The sequence below is a fragment of the Castor canadensis genome, chromosome 12 (assembly GCF_047511655.1).
Source record: "Castor canadensis chromosome 12, mCasCan1.hap1v2, whole genome shotgun sequence".
In the NCBI taxonomy this organism is placed as follows: domain Eukaryota; kingdom Metazoa; phylum Chordata; class Mammalia; order Rodentia; family Castoridae; genus Castor; species Castor canadensis.
The window spans coordinates 90,781,977-90,803,180 of NC_133397.1; the positions used below are offsets into that span (position 1 = coordinate 90,781,977).

General features: G+C 35.2%; 1 long non-coding RNA gene across 8 annotated transcripts in view; it reads right to left on the bottom strand.

The window, feature by feature from the left end:
* Positions 1-21,204, bottom strand: part of LOC141414888 (uncharacterized) — a 110,624-nt gene that overhangs the window by 25,832 nt on the left and 63,588 nt on the right. For 3 of the 8 annotated variants that reach the window (XR_012439846.1, XR_012439843.1, XR_012439848.1), the window contains one exon: positions 843-895. This is a non-coding gene — a long non-coding RNA (uncharacterized lncRNA). Of the gene's footprint in view, positions 1-842; positions 896-967; positions 1,037-4,435; positions 6,576-18,026; positions 18,116-21,204 lie in introns of those variants that run through there. The other 5 variants (XR_012439850.1, XR_012439845.1, XR_012439847.1 and 2 more) reach the window with 4 other exon arrangements.

Below are 21,204 nucleotides of genomic sequence, written 5' to 3' on the forward strand. Positions count from 1 at the left end.
ACCAGCAAGTTAAGTAGTTCTGCTATCCACCTACATACTAGGTTTTTTCAGCTGAAAGACATTCCTAATAGAAAGTTTTCCATCTCCTACTTACAGTTCCTACTATTTTAAGACTTGTGGTAATTCATTCTTGTGTGGTTGGATGTCATTCTCATAGGGAGGTGTCTAGGTTTTTCATTTTACCTTCTTTCCTGGACTTGGGAGTAGGGTATAAAAAACAATGAAAACTTTGTTGAAGTTTCATTTTCTTTTAATTTGTACTCCCACCATTTCAGAAATACAGTACACAACTCATGCCCACATGTGTTTGATTTAGGTAGTAACAACATATAACTCTACCATTTACTGTATTTTGTATATATTTAGAATACTTAATAATTATAAGTAAAATACAATTATTGGCTATATTAAAGACACATTTGAAATCCTTATGAAAAGGAGCATACATAGCAACTTTTACAAAAAAAAATAAGAAAAAGATCAAATGACTGTTTACTCCATGGTTAATACTTTTAAAGAACCAGTTGTAAAAAGACCTGTCAAACTATCTGCTATGTTGATTCACCTGGTCACAAAATTCTCAGCCAGTTATTTGAAGGTAAACATAAAATTAAGTCTGGTATGCTTAAGAATAAGGAAAATATTTCTAACTAAAATTCTGAATTCCACCCTCCCCCTCACTTCTTTAAGGATCCATCTATGTGAATTCATGCTGACTAAAAAAGTAATACCTAGTTCATTAGAGAATATAAGCACATTCAATTAGGTAGTAAAAAGCTGCCTTCAAAAGGCTGTTGAACCTATTTGGATCTTTTCAGGAGGCAACTGATTTCCTTACTTACCTAGATCCTTAGTTTTGCTAGTCATTTGTCATTTACATCACACTGGAAATGTCCTAAACAACAAAAAAAAACCTCTATAACAATTTTTGACACAGGGGACTTCATGGAGAAGGCTGTATACTCACCAGTGGCTTTCTGTTTGGCCAGCCGTATCCTAGTAGAACAGCAATGTTTTATTTGGCCAGCTGTAGCTACTGGAACAGGAGAGAAGTTATGTTCGTGAAGCCAACTATTAGAATGAATTTCCATGCTTATTTTTTTCTTCTATGAGTATGTTTTGTGCTTGTGTGTATGTATGTTTTTATTCAAGATCCTGAGTGCAAGAGCCATCCTACTTATTTATTTGTGAGAAGATTCAAAACATGTCTGTACATAGTTTATAGTCACAGTTTATCTATCTAGTCTCATTTCTTCAATTAAATTGTTTAAAGTTACCAGATATAATTTAAACTACATGGTTAAAAGTATTTACTGTATCAGATTTGTATTACTGCTGCTATTTTCATCCTCTACCATCACATCCTTAAAAAAAAAAAGACAGGAACATTTTTAAAAAGACAAATCTAGCAAGTATGGGAAGGAGAACCAAGCTAAAATTACACAAAAGCTTCTACCAAGTTCTATTTACTAAAAGACATCAGAGCATAGTCTCAATCCCTGTAGAGAATAGCCTTTTTCACATTTTGTATCTTATTCAGGTCATCTAACTAAACTAAATAACGTAAAATACAAATTAGATCTTTATTGATGCATCTTGGAATGAACGCAAGTGAACACCCACTTCTGGTCTATGAAATCACTTTCTCAATCTCTGACCCACACTCTTGTCTCCTAAGACATATATCATTACCTCCCATATAAGAGAAAATGACTGTAGTAAGAGAGTAATTCTTTTTTCTGATACTTTCTTATTCAAAAAATGCAATATTTGGAGTAATCTGGTATATAGAATGATGTCTCATAATTTTCCTCTCTTTTTAAATTCATACCAAGATTAGCATGCTTTGATTCATTTTGACAAGTTTCGGTCAAGTGTTTCTTTTTTCCTTTTCTTTTTAAAAAAATAGTCAGAAATAATTTCAGAGCCTTTGGCTGTGCTAGAAGGATAAACTGTGTCAGGTGTTTCATGAGATTGAAAGATGATCTCCAGCCCCTTTTTATTCTTGTTTATCCTAATGTTTTTCAATAATCCTTAAGAAAATCAAGAAGTTATTAACTCTGCTATTTAAATCCAGTGCACAAGAGTGACAATCAGATAGAAAAGCTACTTTAAAAGAATCACAAGCCAGAAAGTGACCTTGGTTTGCTTTTAGTCCAAGTCAGAGGGCATTTAGACTCAGCCAACACAGTTTAACCTCATTTTTAAGATCTTAAGGAAATAAAATGGTTTAGTTTCCCAGAGACACCTATCCAAATATGCCACACCTTCCATCAGGGAGGCAAGATATACAGATTAAAATCTAATACAAAAATTGAATGTTTCCTAGTGACAATCTCATTTATATATTTTGTGCAGCAAACTGAGAAACTGAGGCTGTAGACTGCATATGTGTCTGTTTTCTTTCTGGGGACAAAAATAACACATTTCCAGCCCCAATATAATTACATGAACTGAGCACTACTGGAGACAAATGCAAAACTTACTGCATTTACTTAAAAAGAATAGTGTAGTCTAATTTTCTAGAGAAGTTCTAGGTTTACAGAAAAAGTAGCAGAAGAAAATTTAACAGAAAATATAGCTCCCTCCGAAACTTCAATTTTCCTTTAACATCTTGTATTGGTGTGGAACCTTTGTTATGATAAGCCAGTATTGATTATTTATTTATTGATCAAAGTTCACAGGTTACATTAGAACTCAGTCTTCAAAAGTGGTCATAGCATTTTGCATTCATGGCAGTAATGAATGAGTTCCTACTGCCCTACGTCTTCACCAGCATTTGATGTTGTCAGTGTTTTTTGTTTCAGTGATTCTAATAGGCATGTATAGTATATATCTCATTATTGTTTTAGGTTTTAATTCTCTAATGACACAGTATTGAGCATCTTTTCATGGTTTCTTTGCTATAGTTTTCATTATTAAGAATATTCTGAATAATATTTTAGAGGGATCACAATAAACTCTGAATGCTGCTGAAGAATCAGTATGGCTTTTCTCTTCTTTTTGCTACTGAGGATTGAACCCAGGATTCTGTGCATGCTAGGTAAGTGCTTTGTTGCTTGAACTGTACTTGAGCCAGGCCCTCAGTCCCCTCTTTTTTTTTTTAATGTTTTTTAGTTTGGTAGCCTCAAACTGAGGATTCTCCTGCCTCAGCCTCCCAAGTAACTGGGATTACAAGTATGTACCATCATCCCTGACCTATAGGGTTTCTTGAATAAAGCTCCTTAATTACTTCCTAGGAAAAACAGTTGTATTTAACAACTGTATGAAGTTAGTGTGACATGTAAGCACAGTTATCAAAAACATTGGACTCGATTTTATATGAGACTTAGCTTGCAGTTTGTGCTGTTCTGTGAAAAATGCAAATGCTTCAAATAGCTGACCATGATAACAGGATGGCCTTTTAAAGTAATATGGGGGTTTTCATATGAGCAGCACCCTTTATGAGTTGCTAATTCTCTTGAGTAGCTTTTGAAGGAAAAATTTAAAAAGCTATAGTGCAGTGACCACATGTCTGCACCATTTACCTATAATCCAAGGAGTACTTATTACTGTAGCTTCAGCAAGGTGTCTACCTTTCTCTCAGGGATTTGTGGGTAGGTCCCCATTGGAGTCATCATGTGCTACAACATCCTGCAATATACACGTGTACAAAAGCATTGCATGGTAAATGCTGAGCCATTTGTGCACAATTTTTATTCTTATGTGTCAATCAAAACAATAAATATCAACTGCAAAGAATGTTGGTGTCTACTTAAAGAAGATTTCTGGAAAGATTCATCAACACTGTCAGTATTTTCAAGTGACTCACTATTCAAGATGAAGTGTACACTCCTTGATCAGCAAAAATAATTTAGAGTTTCAATAGTTAATGTTTTGATAGTTCACACTGTACTAAGGTGATGAAGGAACTGTTAAATTAGTAATACCATTAGGGGCGTATATGTTGACTGTTAAAACATGAATTCTGTTTTTTGAAAGAAGGTCTTTGCACAAGTGAAGGAAGATGGAAAGTTACATTAAACTAGACAAATGTGAGTTTCATACATTACGATGACTGCATTCAACATCCAGAGGTTAAATGCATTGCAGGGTATGGAGATAAGGTGAGCTAAAATGTATTTCCTTTTAGTATGATGACAAAAATCACTCCATTAGAAATTAGATGTAGGACAGTGACATTAGCAAGATGACAAATAGTAGACCCAACCTCCTCACTGCAAAGAAAAACAAGTTGCCAGCTACCCACGAGTGAAAATGATGCTAGAAAATCTCAGGGGTACACTTAGGAAGGTACAGCAATGCAGTAGAAGGAGAAAACCAAGATTTATCCTAGAAAATCAGAAGCAATATCAGTTTCATTTTGCATGCATCATCTCAAACCCCACACCAACAGTGCCCAGCACAGAGAGAATTTGCCCTGTCTCACCAGTACCTCTTGCAGGACAAAGGAAAGTCAAGTGAATGAGTAGCTTCCTGCACCTTTCAAAGAACTCTCCAATGATGAGTTTCACCTCACCCAGCTCACTGAGGAAACAGGCATAGCTGAGACATGTGAAACCACTGGGAACAAAGAAGAGTAATAGGGCTATCAGTATCAGTGATGCGACAGGAGTCACTGTCATTAACAATAACCTGCTCTGCACAAGACTTTAGCAGACTTCTTCATCAAAGACCCCAATAAGCTTGTGGCTGCCATTTACTCCATAGCTTTCACAACTGTGGACCCTGCTGCTTTTCCTGTCATGGACCCCAGTGGCTTCTTACACTAAACACTCAGCAGCTTTTACTGGGGAGGAAACTAATAGCCAGCACAGCCACAGAAGATCCCTTGCAGCTTTCACCACCTAGAGCCTAGGATATTTTCACCTCTGCAGTCTTCAGGTGTCTGAGCCACAACCACACTCCTTCCCCAATTCCCAGAGCTGCACCCCCCCACACCTTTTGGTTTCACAGGTATTGTCATTTTCATCTCCATTCTTGCACCCACAGCTCACCCCTGCAGCTGCACAAGCAAGCATATCTCTAGCTCTGCCCCCAGATGCCCTGGCACACAGAGGTGACCATATCCTTGCTACCAGCTCTCAGCTAGCCGCTGCACCCAGGAATTTCCAATGCTGCTAGTCCCCATCACCCCAAGAGCGCTGACAGTCTATCCAGCCATTGCCCATAGCCATGGAACTCACTATTATACAGTCCATAACTGGTCCATATTACCCTGAACATGCCTGCAGCTGCCCTGAAGCTGACCAACTCATATCTTCAGCTATGGTCCACACTGGTGCTCCTTCCTATTGGACACAAAGGCACTGCTAAGGGCACCACAGTTCTCATGTTCACCAGAGACCTCCCATAGCTCTTGCAACAATGATCAAAGAGTTGCTGATGTCATGGATTCCAACTTCCCAAGTCAGTTGTACAATAGCCCTCTAGACATGGAGCTGCCAATGAAGGCAATCTATATGTATGGAATTAGTAACTGCTTCTTGAAATGTACCCAATCTATATGTATGGAAGAAGTAACTGCTTCTTGAAATGTACAGACACCTTCACAAGACTATGGGGATCACAGTAAACATCCAGGAATCATGACACTACCAAAGAAATATAGAAAACTCATGACAACAGACTCCCACCAAAATTAGAGATTCATGAATTTCCTGATAAAGAATTTATAGTAATTATTCTAAAGGATCTCAGAAAACTACAAGACAACTCAGATAAATAATTGAATGAAATCAAGAAAATAGTACAAGAACAAAATGAAAGTCCCAATAAGGAGATGCAAAATATAAAAAAGAACCAAACAGAAATTTGGAGCTGAAGAAGTCAATGACAGAAATAGAAAATACAACAGACAGCTTCCACCACAGACTAGATCAAGAAGAAGAAAGAACAAACAAACTTGACAGATAATTTGAAATCATGAAGTCATTTTTACAGAGAAAAGGATGAAGAAAGCCAATGGGATTGATGATATAATATTCATGTAACAGAATTTTTGTAAGAGAGATAAAATAAGCAGCAGAATCCTAATTGAAGAAATAATGACTGCAAACATCCCCAAATTGTGAAAAAAATGTGAACATAATGGAGCATGAAGTTGAGAGACCTCAATAAGATTCAACCAAACATTGCACAAATAAATATTAAAATCAAACTGTCAGATGTCATTGACAAATGGAGAATTTTGAAAATTGCAAGAGAAAAACATACCAGGCAATCAGGGACTTTCTCAGCAGGAACCTCATAGGCCAGAAGAGAATGAGATGATAAACTCAAAATGGTAAAAGAAACGAACTTATAACCAAAAATACTTTACCTGGATTATGACCTGCAGAAATGAGGGAAAAACTAAAAGCTCCCTACACAAAAAAAAGAAGAATGTTTGTTACCACTAAACCTGTTTTATAAGAAATGCTAAAAGTAGATCTTCAAGTTGAAATGAAAAGCCACTAATTAGTAACATGAAAACAGATGAAAGCATAAAACTCATGGGTGAATGTGAATATATCACCAAATTCAGACTATTCTAGTACTGTAATGGTAGTTTTTAGATCACTTATAATTCTAGGATAAAGGTTAAAAACCAAAATTATAAAAATATAGCTATAGCTATAAAAATTCCTTAAGGATTCACAACATAAAAATATGCACTGTGACCTCAAAAGCATAAAATGTGTCAGGCCCTGTGGCACATGCATGTAATCCCAGCACAGATACTTGGGAGGCAGGAGGGTTGTAATGACCCCAGTACTCAGATAGCTAAGACAGGAAGATTTACATTCTGAGACTCTGTCTCAAATTGGAATTAGACTATGAGCACATGATAAAAGCAAGAGCACACAAGGGAGGGGTGAGGATAGGTAAGACACCTAAAAAACTAGCTAGCATTTGTTGCCCTTAACGCAGAGAAACTAAAGCAGATACTTTAAAAGCAACTGAGGCCAATAGGAAAAGGGGAACAGGTACTAGAGAAAAGGTTAGATCAAAAAGAATTAACCTAGAAGGTAACACCCATGCACAGGAAATCAATGTGAGTTAATGCCCTGTATAGCTATCCTTATCTCAACCAGCAAAAATCCTTGTCCCTTCCTGTTATTGCTTATACTCTCTCTACAACAAAATTAGAAATAAGGGCAAAATAGTTTCTGCTGGGTATTGGTGGGGGGAGAGAGAGGGGGCGGAGTGGGTGGTAAGGGAGGGGGTGGGGGCAGGGGGAAGAAATGAACCAAGCCTTATATGCACATATGAATAATAAAAGAAAAAGAAAAAAAAATACAACGAGGAGCAAAGGAGTATACGTGCAGAAATTTTGAAGATTGAAGTTTTATCAACTTTAAATATTATAGTATAACAACAAAATATTTTGTGTAAGCCTCCTGGTAACCACTGACAAAAAAACAAGAATACATATACAAAAGATGAAGAGAAATGTATCAAAGCATACCACTAGTGAAAATCACCAAATCTCAATAGAAATGGGATGTAAATGGGAACAAAGGATCAACAAAACAACTAGAGAAAAGTTAACAAAATGGCAATTGGAAGTCATCATTTATTTAAACATCACTTCAAATGTAAATAAATGATATAGAGTAACTGAGAGGATTAAGGAGAAAAAAAATGACCAAACTATATGCTGCCTTCAATGACTCATTTCAGCTTCAAGGACACATGTAAACCAAAAACAATATTCCATGAAAATGAAAATAAAAAATCAGCAGGTTAGCTATAGTTATACCAAACCAAACAGACTTTAAATTAAAAAACTATAAAAAGAGACATATTGATAAAGGGATCAATCCATCAAGAGAGCATAACATCTATTAATATATATGCACCCAACATTGGATCCCCTAAATACATAAGGCAATTTTTAAATGATTTGAAGGGAGAGACAAATTGCCATATGATAATTGATTATTACCAGTTTTCAATGACCGCTGATTATCAGGAAAAAATCAATGAGGAAATGTTGGACTCAAACTACACCTAGGATCAGTTGTAGCTGAAAGACATATACACTGCATTATCTCCAACAGCAGCAGAACACACATTCTTCTCAAGTTTCTCAAGTGTGTGGGGAATAGTGTGCAAGATAGGTCACATGCTGGCCACAAAACTAGCATTAATAAATTTAAGAAGATTGGGATCATATCAAGTGTTTATTTGCACTACAATGGCAGGAAACTATAAGATAATAATAGGAAGAATTAAGGAATATTCACAAAGAGGGGTAAATTAAACATTCTGAGAAAAGCATTGGGCCAGAAAGAAAATCAAATGAGAAGTGAAAAATATGACACAAATTTTCATTTGTTCTCACTAAAACACAGCATGCTAAATTCTAAAGAATGTAGGAAAGCAGTTGAGCATATTGTAATATACCTACTGATCATTTTTGTGCTTCAGAGAAATATCTATTCAAATCCTTTGGCTATTTTTAAATCTGGCTACTTGTTTCGATACACAGACACAGTAGCATACTATCTGCCTTAAAAAGGGAAATCTTGGCATTTATGACAACATGAATGAAACTGGAAGACATTATACTAAGTGCAATAACCAAAGCTCAGAAAGGCAAATATTGCATGATTTAATTTATATATGGAATCTTTTTCAAAAGTAAAAATGCAAAAAATAAAAAACAGGGCAGTGTTTACCAGAGGCAAGATGACAGAAATGAAGAGATGCCCAAAAGTTACAAAGTTGTGTGGAATGAAAAATCTAGGTATCAAACATGCAGCATGAGGACTATAGTTAGTAATACTGAATTGTATAATATAAATTAGCTAAAAGGACATTCTAGGTGCTGTTACCACAAAAATGGCTACAGAAAGTCACTGGCTCCACTGCTAAAACTTCTACGAAGTACTGCTAAAAGTGGAGGCAAGTCAAAACATCCTAACGACCTCTCTCATTGGTGCATTCCCATTCATCAGGAGACATGAGGACTTTGGAACACTCCTTTTTGTTTTTCTTTGTTTTCCTATTTCTGTACTTTTGATATGTTTTAATGTGATATAATATGATTAAATAAAGGTGTGATAGGAAAAAATGAACTGATTTTCTGAACTGATAAAATGAAATGATCTGACATTCTACATTCACTAGTATAAATCAAATGCCCTTTGATAGGTATTATTCTGCTTTCTATTGCTGTAGTGAAATTCCTGAGCTAGGCTGACTTGATTTAAAAAAGAAACTTATTAGCTCACATTTTTGTAAACTCCAGGGCATGATGCTTTTGGTTTGGCTCTGCTGAGGACCACACAGTAGATGGTGGCAGTACATGTAGGAGGTGAAAATCCCATCTTGAAAGGTGGGCATGGTGGGACACACCTGTAATCCTAGCATTCAGAAGGCTGAGGCAGGAAGATGAGTTCCAGGCCTGCCCAGACTACAAAGTAAGACCCTTTTGAACAAAAAATGTGTCTTAAACAGAGAGCTAGAAAAACTGGGATCCCACAATCCTTTGTGGTGTGTCTGTGTGTGCGCCTTCTGACCTCCACAGGTGAGGACTATGCTCTCCACAGTATGCACATGAACCCATGGCTACGATACATGTAAGGCACTCCCAACACTCACTAAAGGAATGCACTTTACATGCTACTAAGAGCACAGAAGTTCATTTTAGTATTTTATTTTATTTTAGTCTACTGAAGTTGATTTATTTACTTCCCAAGTACACAATATTAAACCCATTGTTGTGTGTCAGGCACTGTTCTAGGAAACTGCAAATATATTTGAAGAGAAATATGGATGCAATTTGCAGTCTAGAACTCAGATTCTAGTTCTTGAGGTTTTCTGCTCTAAGTTTAGTTTTAGGCTGGATGGGATTAAATCAACATGTTTCTATCTTTGTAAGCAAGACTTTTTTTTTCCTATGATGGAGATCAAACTCAAGGCAAATGCTCTACCACTGAGAGCAAAAAATAAATAAATAAATAAAAACAATCCCTTGAGGTTTTTTTGTTGTTGTTTGTTTTTTTGAAACAGGATCTCACTATGTAGCTCAGGCTGGACTAGAACTCACTATACTGTTACCTGAGTCTCTCAGGTACTGGGATTACAGACATGCACCACCACTGCCAGCCAAACAAATTTAATGTTGAAAATATCACCATTTCCTATCTTTTGAGAAAGTCTGCCATAGAGTTTTTTTCACAGATACTTAGAAAATGAAAATAAAGGAAGACAAAAGTAAAAATGAAAGGAAATAATGACCCAGTTAACTTCAGGAAAGTTGAATGTATTTTCTTATAAAATAATTGCTACATTAGGAGTGCATGGATCTTTTGGGGGCCTACTCTGTGTTAGGAATTATATGAGGCTCTCACAGATAAAACAATGAGGAAAACAGTTTGTGTTCTCAAGGGCTCACAATCTTAAAAGGAAACAGATACACATCACATTAAACATGAATCTATAAAAGAAAGCATATAGCGTTCTAGTAAAGAAATGTGCTCTAGGAGGGACTGGTCACAAATGACATTTGAGCCAAGCTTTCAAGGCTGATACATTTTAAGCAAAAGAAATAGCAAATGCACAACCCTAAGAAGGAGCATAACAGATTCTAGTAGCAGAAGGAAGGTAAGTTCGATTGGAATGCTGAAATGAAAAGCAGAGGGATAGACTCAAGAACTGGAGACACAGCAAGTGAAATATTCCATGACTCTACAGTAGGAATAGATGCATAACCGGCTTTTGACTTTCTATAGGAGAAATTTTATTCTTTTTTTCCTACTATCCAGAAGTAATGAACATCTGTGCTAAAATATCTCTCTTGAATTTGTCATTTCCCACAGTGGACAGCCAGTTTCTCCATAAGCATGTCGTAATCAAGACCCATGTGAAGGAAATGTTACCAGTCTAAAGAAGTTGTCTTTTAAAGACATTGACCCTCTGCTAAATGGTAGTCACAGAATTTTTGCTTTACTTACATTTAAATATTGACATCTTAGGACCGGTAGCCCTAGAATGGGGAATTACAGCTTAAGAAAGTGGTTTTCAGTATCACAGGAAAATGGACTCCATCCCTATAGTGTTCTTCAAAGAGTAGAGTCAGAGAGTAGTTCAACGACCCTTGTTGGCCCAGAAACATAGGCGCAGGAAACACAGGATTTCTCCTTTATTCATAGCTTTCTTCTGTGTGCTGCCTGGACTATCTTGTCACAGGCAAACCCTGCTCATGAAATAAAAATATAAGTATGTTGATTGCTAACCACACAATAGCTTTACTTATTACATATTAACATGTAATTTTGAATTATTACCTTAACAATCAAAGGCAATGTAGTTTCAGAAACAAGTTTGAAATCGACTCCAAACAAATCATGAAATTTCCTTTGGGTTTTATTAGTGATAAAATTGCAAGTTTTCATTCAGGTCTCCTTGAAGAATGATATATAATGAAGCTTAAAATCCAGCTTTCAGCTGAGCCTGTAATTTTCTGTGTAATGGAGGTGATTCTTCTGTCACACATCAGAAACACTATGCGGGGAAGTGAAGATGAGTCCAGTCATACCGTGATGTCATACAAGAGAGATTCGACCTTTTCACCTACATCCATTTATATTCCATTCTAGTAACTTCTTTACTAACACTGATGAAAGGTTTTACTGTCATCCCATATCTGTCCCTAACATTACATGCATGTGAACATATTGTAAAACTGGGGTATAGACACATAAAACACCCAAAGACAGTAAATACCAAATGATCCATCATCATATCTTGCAAAGATTTTTTCTGTGTTTTGCTTTTCTGTAACTAGAGACCTTTTGATCCTTTCAAAGAACTCCCAGATTTTGTAATGATTCATTCTTAGGCAGAAATACATGTAAAATTGCATATTGTTTCACTAATTTGGACATTTTGATTGGCTGTTTTTAAAAGTAATAGCTCAGTTTAAATTAGCATGTACACATTTAGAACAAGTGTAGTTCAAAGACTCAAGGCATAATTCCAACAGAGAACTTAAAAGAAGCCCTAAAGCACAATTCTGCTATGACAGAGTAGTAATAGATGTTGGTATAGGCTCCATCAGTAAACAACTCTAACACTGGACAAAATACATGTTAACACCTGTGCTTCAAATGTTAGATAATAAGCTGTGGAGTGGAAAAAAACGGAGACTTTCATTGCTACAATGTTCCTCCAGGATCTTACCAAACTACCATGTGAGGGGGTGAAAGTCAAGCAGAGTGAGAAGAGTCAAAAATCAGTGTAGGACTGCTGAGGGAGCTACAACATGGGGACACAATACAAAGACGATGAGAAACAGAAAATGAAGCCTCTGATGTCTGTAAAAAAGTCTCCAAAGGTCCGTGGTAGAATACCAAAACGTGTGTTTACAGACCCTACAAAGCCAGGAGGGGCACAGCAACTGAACTCTGAGCTAAATGGAGATCCCCTGAGTGACTGTCATGAGTCCACAACGGAGATTCCAGGAAGAGTACACCATGGAAACAAGAGTTCTCCAGCCCAAGGGTTAGTTATACTCTAGACAAGTTTTTTTAAAGAGTGACAAGAATAGCTTCAAATACGTTAAAGAAAAATTATTCTGACACTTTTTTAAATGGTAAGGAAGAGTGTATTGAGGGTTACAGCAATACACAAAGATAAAACTGAACTGTAAGAACTGGTAAGGTAGGGAGTTGGGGCAGTGACAGTGGATAGAAAATTATTAATAACAATGGTAGGAAGCCTCTCACTAAATTGACTGAAGAGGATTCCTTGCCAGGATGTGGCTAGTTAAAACAAGGACAGGACCTAGTGCTGAGGTCCAGATCAGAAAATGGTTCAGAAGAGCCTGATTGAAGTTTTGTAAAAGGGGAATCTTTCTCAAAAGAATGAAGCTAATCTTGCCATAAACAGCTGTGCGTTAGAATAAAACACATTACTCAAAGGAAAAGAAAACAAAATCTCGGCTACATAACCTTAAGTGAAATATCTAGAATAAAATTGAAAATTATATACTAAAATCAGCCAAAGACACATAAGAACACTATACACCAATATCTGTCATGTGAATAGACATAAAAATTCTTAACAAAACATTAACAAAAGTCAAGTTAACCATACATGCAAAGAATAATGGACCACAATAAATAACGAAAAATTCAAGATATGCAAGTCTGATTTAACATTTGATAATCAACTAATAACATTAACAACCAATAACATCAACAAAATAAATAAGAAAAATCAAATGGTCGTATAAAACAGATGAAGGAAAAACATTTGACAAAATGCAATGACCACGAATTGTTTTTAAAAATCTCTTAGAGCTACAAATAGAAGGGAACTTCCTCAACTTAATAAAGATCATGTCCAAAAAATCTATAGCAGACACCTGCCTGATAGTGAGAAACCAGAAAATTTCCCACAAAGATCAGAAATGTAATTATGTCTTGCTCATTGCTCCTTTTAAATATACTGCTGCAGATACCTTAAAAGCAACTGAGGCCAATAGGAAAAGGGGACCAGGAACTAGAGAAAAGGTTAGATCAAAAAGAATTAACCTAGAAGGTAATACACACGCACAGGAAATTAATGTGAGTCAATGCCCTGTATAGCTATCCTTATCTCAACCAGCAAAAACCCTTGTTCCTTCCTATTATTGCTTATACTCTCTCTACAACAAAATTAGAAATAAGGGCAAAATAGTTTCTGCTGGGTATTGGGGGGGGAGAGGGAGTGGGTGGTAAGGGAGGGGGTGGGGGCAGGGGGAAGAAATGAACCAAGCCTTGTATGCACATATGAATAATAAAAGAAAAAGGAAAAAAAAAACAAAGTTGATAATAAATTATAAAGAAAGGAAAATATATATATATAAATATACTGCTGCAAGTCCTAGCTAACATAAAATACAAGGAAAGAGAAGAAAAAATATACAGACTGACAAAGAAGAAATAAAATGTTGTTATCATACAACGTTATGGTCTGTGTGAAAAATCTGAAGGGTTCAGTGAGAAAAAAATGGAACTAATAAGTGACTTATAGTGAATATTCAAGGTTAATATATAAAAGTTAATTATTTCCCTGTATGCTAGAAATGAACAAGTAGAACTTGAAATATAAAAATCCATGTCATTTCTATTAACACCCCTAAAATAAAATACTTAGTTACAAATCTAATAAAATAAGCTCAACATGCAGAAAACTACAAAATTCCTATTAACTACATCAAAGAAGAGCTAAATAAATAAAGATATATTCCATATTCATGAATAGGAAAAGTCAATATTGTTAAAATGTCAGTTCTTCCAATTTGATCTATAGATTCAGTGGAATCTAAATCAAGGGCCAAAAAGTTATCTGATGTTCTGTATTTTGATATCAACAAACTTCTTTTGAAGTTACATGGAAAATCAAAAAGCCCAAAAATAGACAACTCAATTTTGAAGAAGAGTCTTTGGACTGACACAATCCAACTTCATGTCTTATTACAAAGCTCCAGTGTAATTTCTATATTCAAGACAGCATGGTATTGATGAAAGAATGGACAAATATAGCAGGACAGAGAGCCCAGAACAAGACCCACACAAGTACAATCATTTGATCTTAGAGAAAAGAGAAAAAGTGATTCTGTAGAAGAAAGATTTTTTCAACAGTGCTACATCTGCATACTAACATGAAGAAACATGAATCTAGACAAAAACATTATATACGTCACTAAAACTAAATCAAAATGAATCAAAAACCTCAATGTAAAACACAAAGCTCTAAAATTCCTACAAGGTAATGTAAGAGGAAGTCTAGATAATGTCAGGTTCAGTGATGACTTTTTAGATAAAACACCAAGAGCAGGACCCATGAAAAAATAATTGACAAACTGGATTCATCCACATATTGTCTGCAGCTGATTTAATCCTACAGTGGCAGAGCTCAGTAGTGTGACAGAGGTCTACTGACCACACAGTCCATAAAAACTGAAATATTTACTTTCTGGCCCTTTGCAAATGTTTGGCAATCTCTAAATTACACAACTAGCTTTTTCTCAGGAGTGACTTGGAGATTTTTTTAAAAGCAAGCGAACAAAAAACCCATTTAATTCAACAATTTGGTCATTATGTTTCATCAGGTAATTTTTTAAACTTCTTTTGCTATTTCCATTTAGAACGGTCGACAGAACATCCATAGAGACAGACAGGCAGACAGATAACAGAAATGACAGTTTACAAACAACATTCCCTGTTTTACAGCTTGTTATGTGAGATACCAATATATGTATAATAAAAAAATTCTGTAAAATGACTCTTTCAAGTAATGATTTAAAATAAACATCTTAAAAATAAATTTATAGGCACCTTCTGTATTTCACAGCTATGAACTTACAGAGAGAGACTTGGCAAGTGGGTGTAAAATCCAACCAAGTAATCCCTACTGTTTTATTAGTAGGTTAATCTGCCTCCCTCCTTGCTACTAATGTGAACTTGAGCACAATAATTTGCCTTTTCCACCTATGAAAAAAGCATAACAATAGTACACATATCTTAGAGCTATTTTGAACATTAAACTAACCCCAGTACTGAAAAAAAAATGAACATTAAACTAAATGACATCAAAATGTGCATAAGACTCCTAATAAACACATGAAAATTAAGAGTTCTCTTCTTTCCTCTTCTGCCCTCCTCCTCACTCAGCCTGCACCATCTCTTCACTCCTCCTTAAATTCTCAATACTATAGCTAATTGTACTCAGGAATTTTGCCCTAAAGATAATAAACTGCTATTATATTAATGTTTGATGTGCCCTTTTTTAACTGTTACATATTTCTGAAATACTAGGGAGGAGAAAATCAAGTATTCTTTGATTTTCTTTAGGTCACAATAACTAATTTTTTAAAAACTAATTCTTAATTTAGGTGAACTTCTGTTTTCCCTTGCCAAGATATCATATTCCTTTTTGAAATTATATACTGCCTTAACATATCTTGGACTTATATTTTGGAGTTTGCTCTCTGGAACATAAAATTAAATTCTTTGACTCATAATTCTCCTTTTCATGATCCACTATTTTAATAAGGAAAAGTCTCATCTAGGACAGCATAATACCCAATAAAGAATTCTGGAAGTAAATGCTTTAGTAGGGAATCAATGCTGTTGTAATTCTGCAGAATAGAGTGGTCAAAGTAGGAGTTCTTAGGAAACAATGGGGTTATTTAAATTCCACCTTGAAAACTGAGTGACAGTTTGCTCAGGGAACTATTGTGTTCCAAATTCCATCTCAAGACAAGTCCAGCCTTCCCACAGGCTCCTGAAAAGGCTTTTATTTTGCCATCTTCTTCTAAAGGCTCCTTTAAAACCTTCCCAACAAACCAGGATTTTCTGCCATGAAAAACAAAGACCACATTTTTAAAGAAAAAGAAAATATCACTTCTTTCAAATAAAGCCTCATGAAAATTCTAGTAATTTCTCATCATACTCCAAAGACTAACAGTCTGAATACTTCTTAATTTTGTTTTATACCTAATCATTTTGATTTCTTTATTCTTGCTCTCTTTATTTCTTAGCTAGTCCATGAAATAACTACTTAATACTATATTGTAGAAGTATACTGAGCTGGCTAATAAAATCAATGACATGCAATGAAACTTGCCTAAGAACCTATGTTTAGGAACCACACACTTAATATGAGTTTCCTAAACATTCATATAAGTTTTGGGGATAATTATACTTTTGAAACATACTCTCAGAGAGTATCTCACTTACAGAAACAGTAACAATTTAGAAAGAGTGTTATGTAATATAACATTCAAATAAACATACACATAAGCACTCACAGGATTTGTGAGGCTGTTTAGTATTTACATTATAAAATTTAAAAATGTGTATCCTAGGACAGCTTCTGAGATTTGTGACATACTCTAAGGCACTTAAGTTAGGAACTTAAGAGGAATTGTATTTTACAAGTCATCCAAAGATAAGCTCTTCTCTAAAGTCACCTCAAAGAGGACAAGTGAAACATACACATTTTTACAAGGTTTAGATTCTAGGTAGACCTCCATCCCTACAAACATACACATACAACATAGGAATGCAGATTTTAGGATGAACCTGCTTTTCTTTTGGCCACTTCTCCTCTAACCATGGCATCTTTACTCCTACTAAAATGATTTATGCAAAACAACTTTGTTTAAAAGTGCTCTAGAAAAAAACTTGTAACAGGATATCAGGAGACCTTTTCACATCTCCCTGAAAGTCTTCCCTCAACCATGTAAACCAACAGGACAGTACTTGTGGGGTGATGGGACACTGTCTACCTCTTAACTAAATTCCAGTCAACTCTGAGAATACTGGAGACAGGGGTACCAGCTACAGCAGCATCTGCCCCACAGAAAACCTGGATGGCAAGGCATATGAGAAGAGAGAGGACTAGGAGCAATCTGCAGCCTCAGATACCAAGAAACCATGAAATCAAAGGAGAGAATCTAATCCTGGCTAAACACCTGGGCTTACAGAGATGAAAATGGTCAGCAGAAAAGTGGGAAATCCTTCCACATATTGTGTGTACAAAAAGTATTTCAGTAATCTCATATTCCCTTCCAGGAAAATGGAACTTCTCCTTAGAGAAAAGCCACTGTGGAAAGAAAGCAAAGCCAGCAGAGCTGAGACACTGGAGTTAGAACATCTAGTGTTAATTTGAAACCAAAAGCAGTACATTGGGAGGTGAGGTCAATAAGGCTCTAGGATTGCAACATGAGGTTGGACGCAAGGATTCCTTCTGAACACTTAGTTCTGCGGCAGAAGGAGACAAGAAACCACATGTTGATTCCTTACGGGTCATAAGAAGTTGGACGTCCTGAAGGAATGAAGCTGAAGACACTATGTTAGCTGACTTCAGCCCCTATCTCCCCATCCCAGAAACCTTTTCTCAAAACCACTGGAAAATCCAGCTCTTTTAAACACAGGTAGCAGCAAAAATACAAAGTTTTTGAAGGGAAAAAAAGTGAGAGTTAGATTATTAATACTCAAATACACAATGAAAACACATTAGATAATTATTATTAAACTTACCTACAGTAGGAAAAATATTCTCAGTCTAATAGCTGAGGCCCATTGCAACTCTATGCTGTATTAAAGAACTAATTCTCTCACAAAATGATCTGAAAAAGTAAAAATAAAAGGGTAGGAAGTAATTTTCAGTGGTCCGTGTCCTTAATAATAGGCAAGTTAGAACTCATGGCAAATCATTTTAACAAGGCAAATAAGAATACTTAATTAAGGCTAAAATACACAATGAAAATATAATCCCATTAAAAAAAGAGTAGTTCATTTTGCAAAGCAGAAACTAGAAGTGAGAAAATGGACACACATGGAAAACTGGAGAGCTAAGCCACTTCGTTTAAAATCTTACACGGTTATAGATTAAATGAACATCATCAAAAAGAGCAAAAACCACAGAGTATATATACTACCTATACTATATACCCTGCGGGTGGACTGATGTTTTATTGTAAATACACTTGGAATATTTATGAAGTTTTCATATATATTAGTGCCTAAAAGAAATCTCAATAAATTAGTAAAAGGAAATAATAAAAAGCCAGGCACAGTGTTAACACACATGTAATCTCAGCACTTATGAGGCTAAGGCAGGGTGATCAAGAGTCTGAGACCAGCCTGAGTGACATAGCAAGCTCCTGTCTGAATTGGAAGGAAGGAAGGAAGAAAGGAAGAAAGGAATGGAGGAAGGGAGGGAAGAAAGAGAAATAAATATTACATTTTCTAACTTACATAAAATAAAACAAAAAATAAGTAAAATTAAAAGAGTCTTTGGAGGAAATTAATAAAGTCCCCTATTAATCACCTATGAGTAAAAAGGACAATATAAAATGAATGGAGAGAATTCCAAGAAATAATAACAAAAATTTTGCATTCCAGAAAGCGGGATATAGCTAATATTGTCCTTAGAGGAATGATTGTAACATACAATAAAATAGATAAATACATTAAATAGAATAAAATAAAATAAATAGCATAAAATGAATACATTAATAAAATGAAAATAAATGAATCAAGTATCCCAATCAGATTAATTAATAGAGATTGAAGAAGTTTAAAAATCACAAAAGAAAATGAAAAATTCAAATGACGCTCAGAACAAAAAATTCTGCAGGTTAGCCTATTTTAAAAAATGGGGGAGTGAGACCTAGACATATAACACTAGATGTGACAAGGGAGAAATAAAAATTGATACAGAGAAAATTGTTTAAAACTATAACATTCAGAGACCGTGACAAACTATTCACTAGAAAATGAGAGAATAAAGACGAAATAAATAAGCTTTTTGAAAAACATAATTTACTAAAACTGTCTCCAGTTTTAAGGATAAAAATACTTATTGCAATGGAAGGAATAGGAAAGTGTATTTAAAATTTCCGTAAGAGCAAAAACCAAGAAAGAAGCAAATCAAATAAACAAACTGCCCCAAGTGGATTCACAGGGGAGTTTTATTAAACTTTTTTTAAATTACCTATTTCTGATACTGCTTAAAATGGTGCAGAGCATAGAAAAAGAAGGAAATTTTCTGTTTTTATTTTGAAGCAAATACTAGCATCAGAACCCAAACCCAAACAACTGTGCAAGAACAGGATTAGAGAACAATATCAGTTACAATTATTGAAACAAAAAATAAATAATTATCAGATAGAATCTAATAACCCGATTATGGAAAAAATTTATGACCAAGTAGAATGAATTTTGGAATAAAGTAATTTATTACTTTAATCAACTGAAGGGAGAATATTGTTTGGTTATTTCTATAGATTAATAAGAAAGTCATTTGAAAAAAGTCAAAACCCCTTCCTGACATTTCTGGAAAGTCAGTAAAACAGGAATAATTGAATACTTTCTGAACAGTGCTCAAATCACCACCTTACTTATGAATTACTAACTAAACGCATTGCTGTCCAAGTCTTGAGGAACGTGAACGTGTATTTCATTAACCCGGAAGTGTTCAGTAGCTAGCAATTAAGCACGTAAAAATTGCAAAAGATACAGTTACAACTCTTTCTATTTGGAGATCACAAAATATCAAGATAATCAAAGGAAAGCCAACTGCAAAAATAAATGGGTGCTGAAGTTTAGCTCAGTGCTAGAGGGCACAGTTAGCAAGGGTAAGGCCTGACGTTCAATATACAGAACCCTAAAAAAGGCATCTGTGACAACTAAGATAATAAAACATAGTCAACATGAAGGTATCATAGTAGGGAACTCATTTTTAATACAAAAATATAAAAAGGTTAAAATAGCTAAGCATAAAATTTATATAACAAAAATGTTCAAACAATTCTGTAAAACACAAAAGCAGACTTGGATAAATCTAAACACCAAATGTAAAACTATGTAAATACTTCATTTTGGACAGGAAGACCTAAAAGTCTCAATTTTGCTAAGTTAATATACACTTCTTTTGATCCCAACAAAATATCCATAGTTCATGTGTTTGTTTTTTAGACAGAGAAGTAAGTCATAATGTTCATATGAAAAAGTAATCAGAAAACACTTGAAAAACAACACAGAAAGCAATGTGGTATTGCTTAATGTGTAGGTGGATAGAGCAATAAAGACAGTTACCTAATGGTTACTGTTTGTGAAGAAGGGTACAGGGTAGAGGAACCAGTTAAGAAAGCCACACTTCACTAAATATATCATGTTATGCATTTTTAATTAGGATACATTCCTTATGCAGTGAGAGTGTTCATGGTGACAATTCTGATTAGACTTATATCGTACAATATTTGCATTGCCTCCATCGTCTCTCCCCTCAACCCTCTCCCCACCTCACTTAAAGCAATTGCAAGAGGTTTCTTCGTTCTGTTTCATATAGGTATGTGAAGTCCATTTACCATATACCATCACCTTAATCTCCTTTCTTCACCCTGCCCCCTCCCACAAGTACCCCCCCACGCTCACACTTTACCTATTTTACAGTCCTGTTTTTCACTATTAATTTTTGTGTTGTTGTTCAAAGGGATGTCTCAATGTATGCCCAATGTGGTGTGCTTTACTTTGGTCTAATCAACACCTTCCATTACTTTCCCTTGCCCCTTCACTTCCCACCTCCCGTTTTTCAACAGTTTTCAGTACACATCCTTATATCCTCTACCTTCACATCTTATGTTTTATGATATTACTGGTGCTCTGTCATTCTCTTTTCTTTCCCTTTTTCCCCAAGTTCCATAGAGTAGTT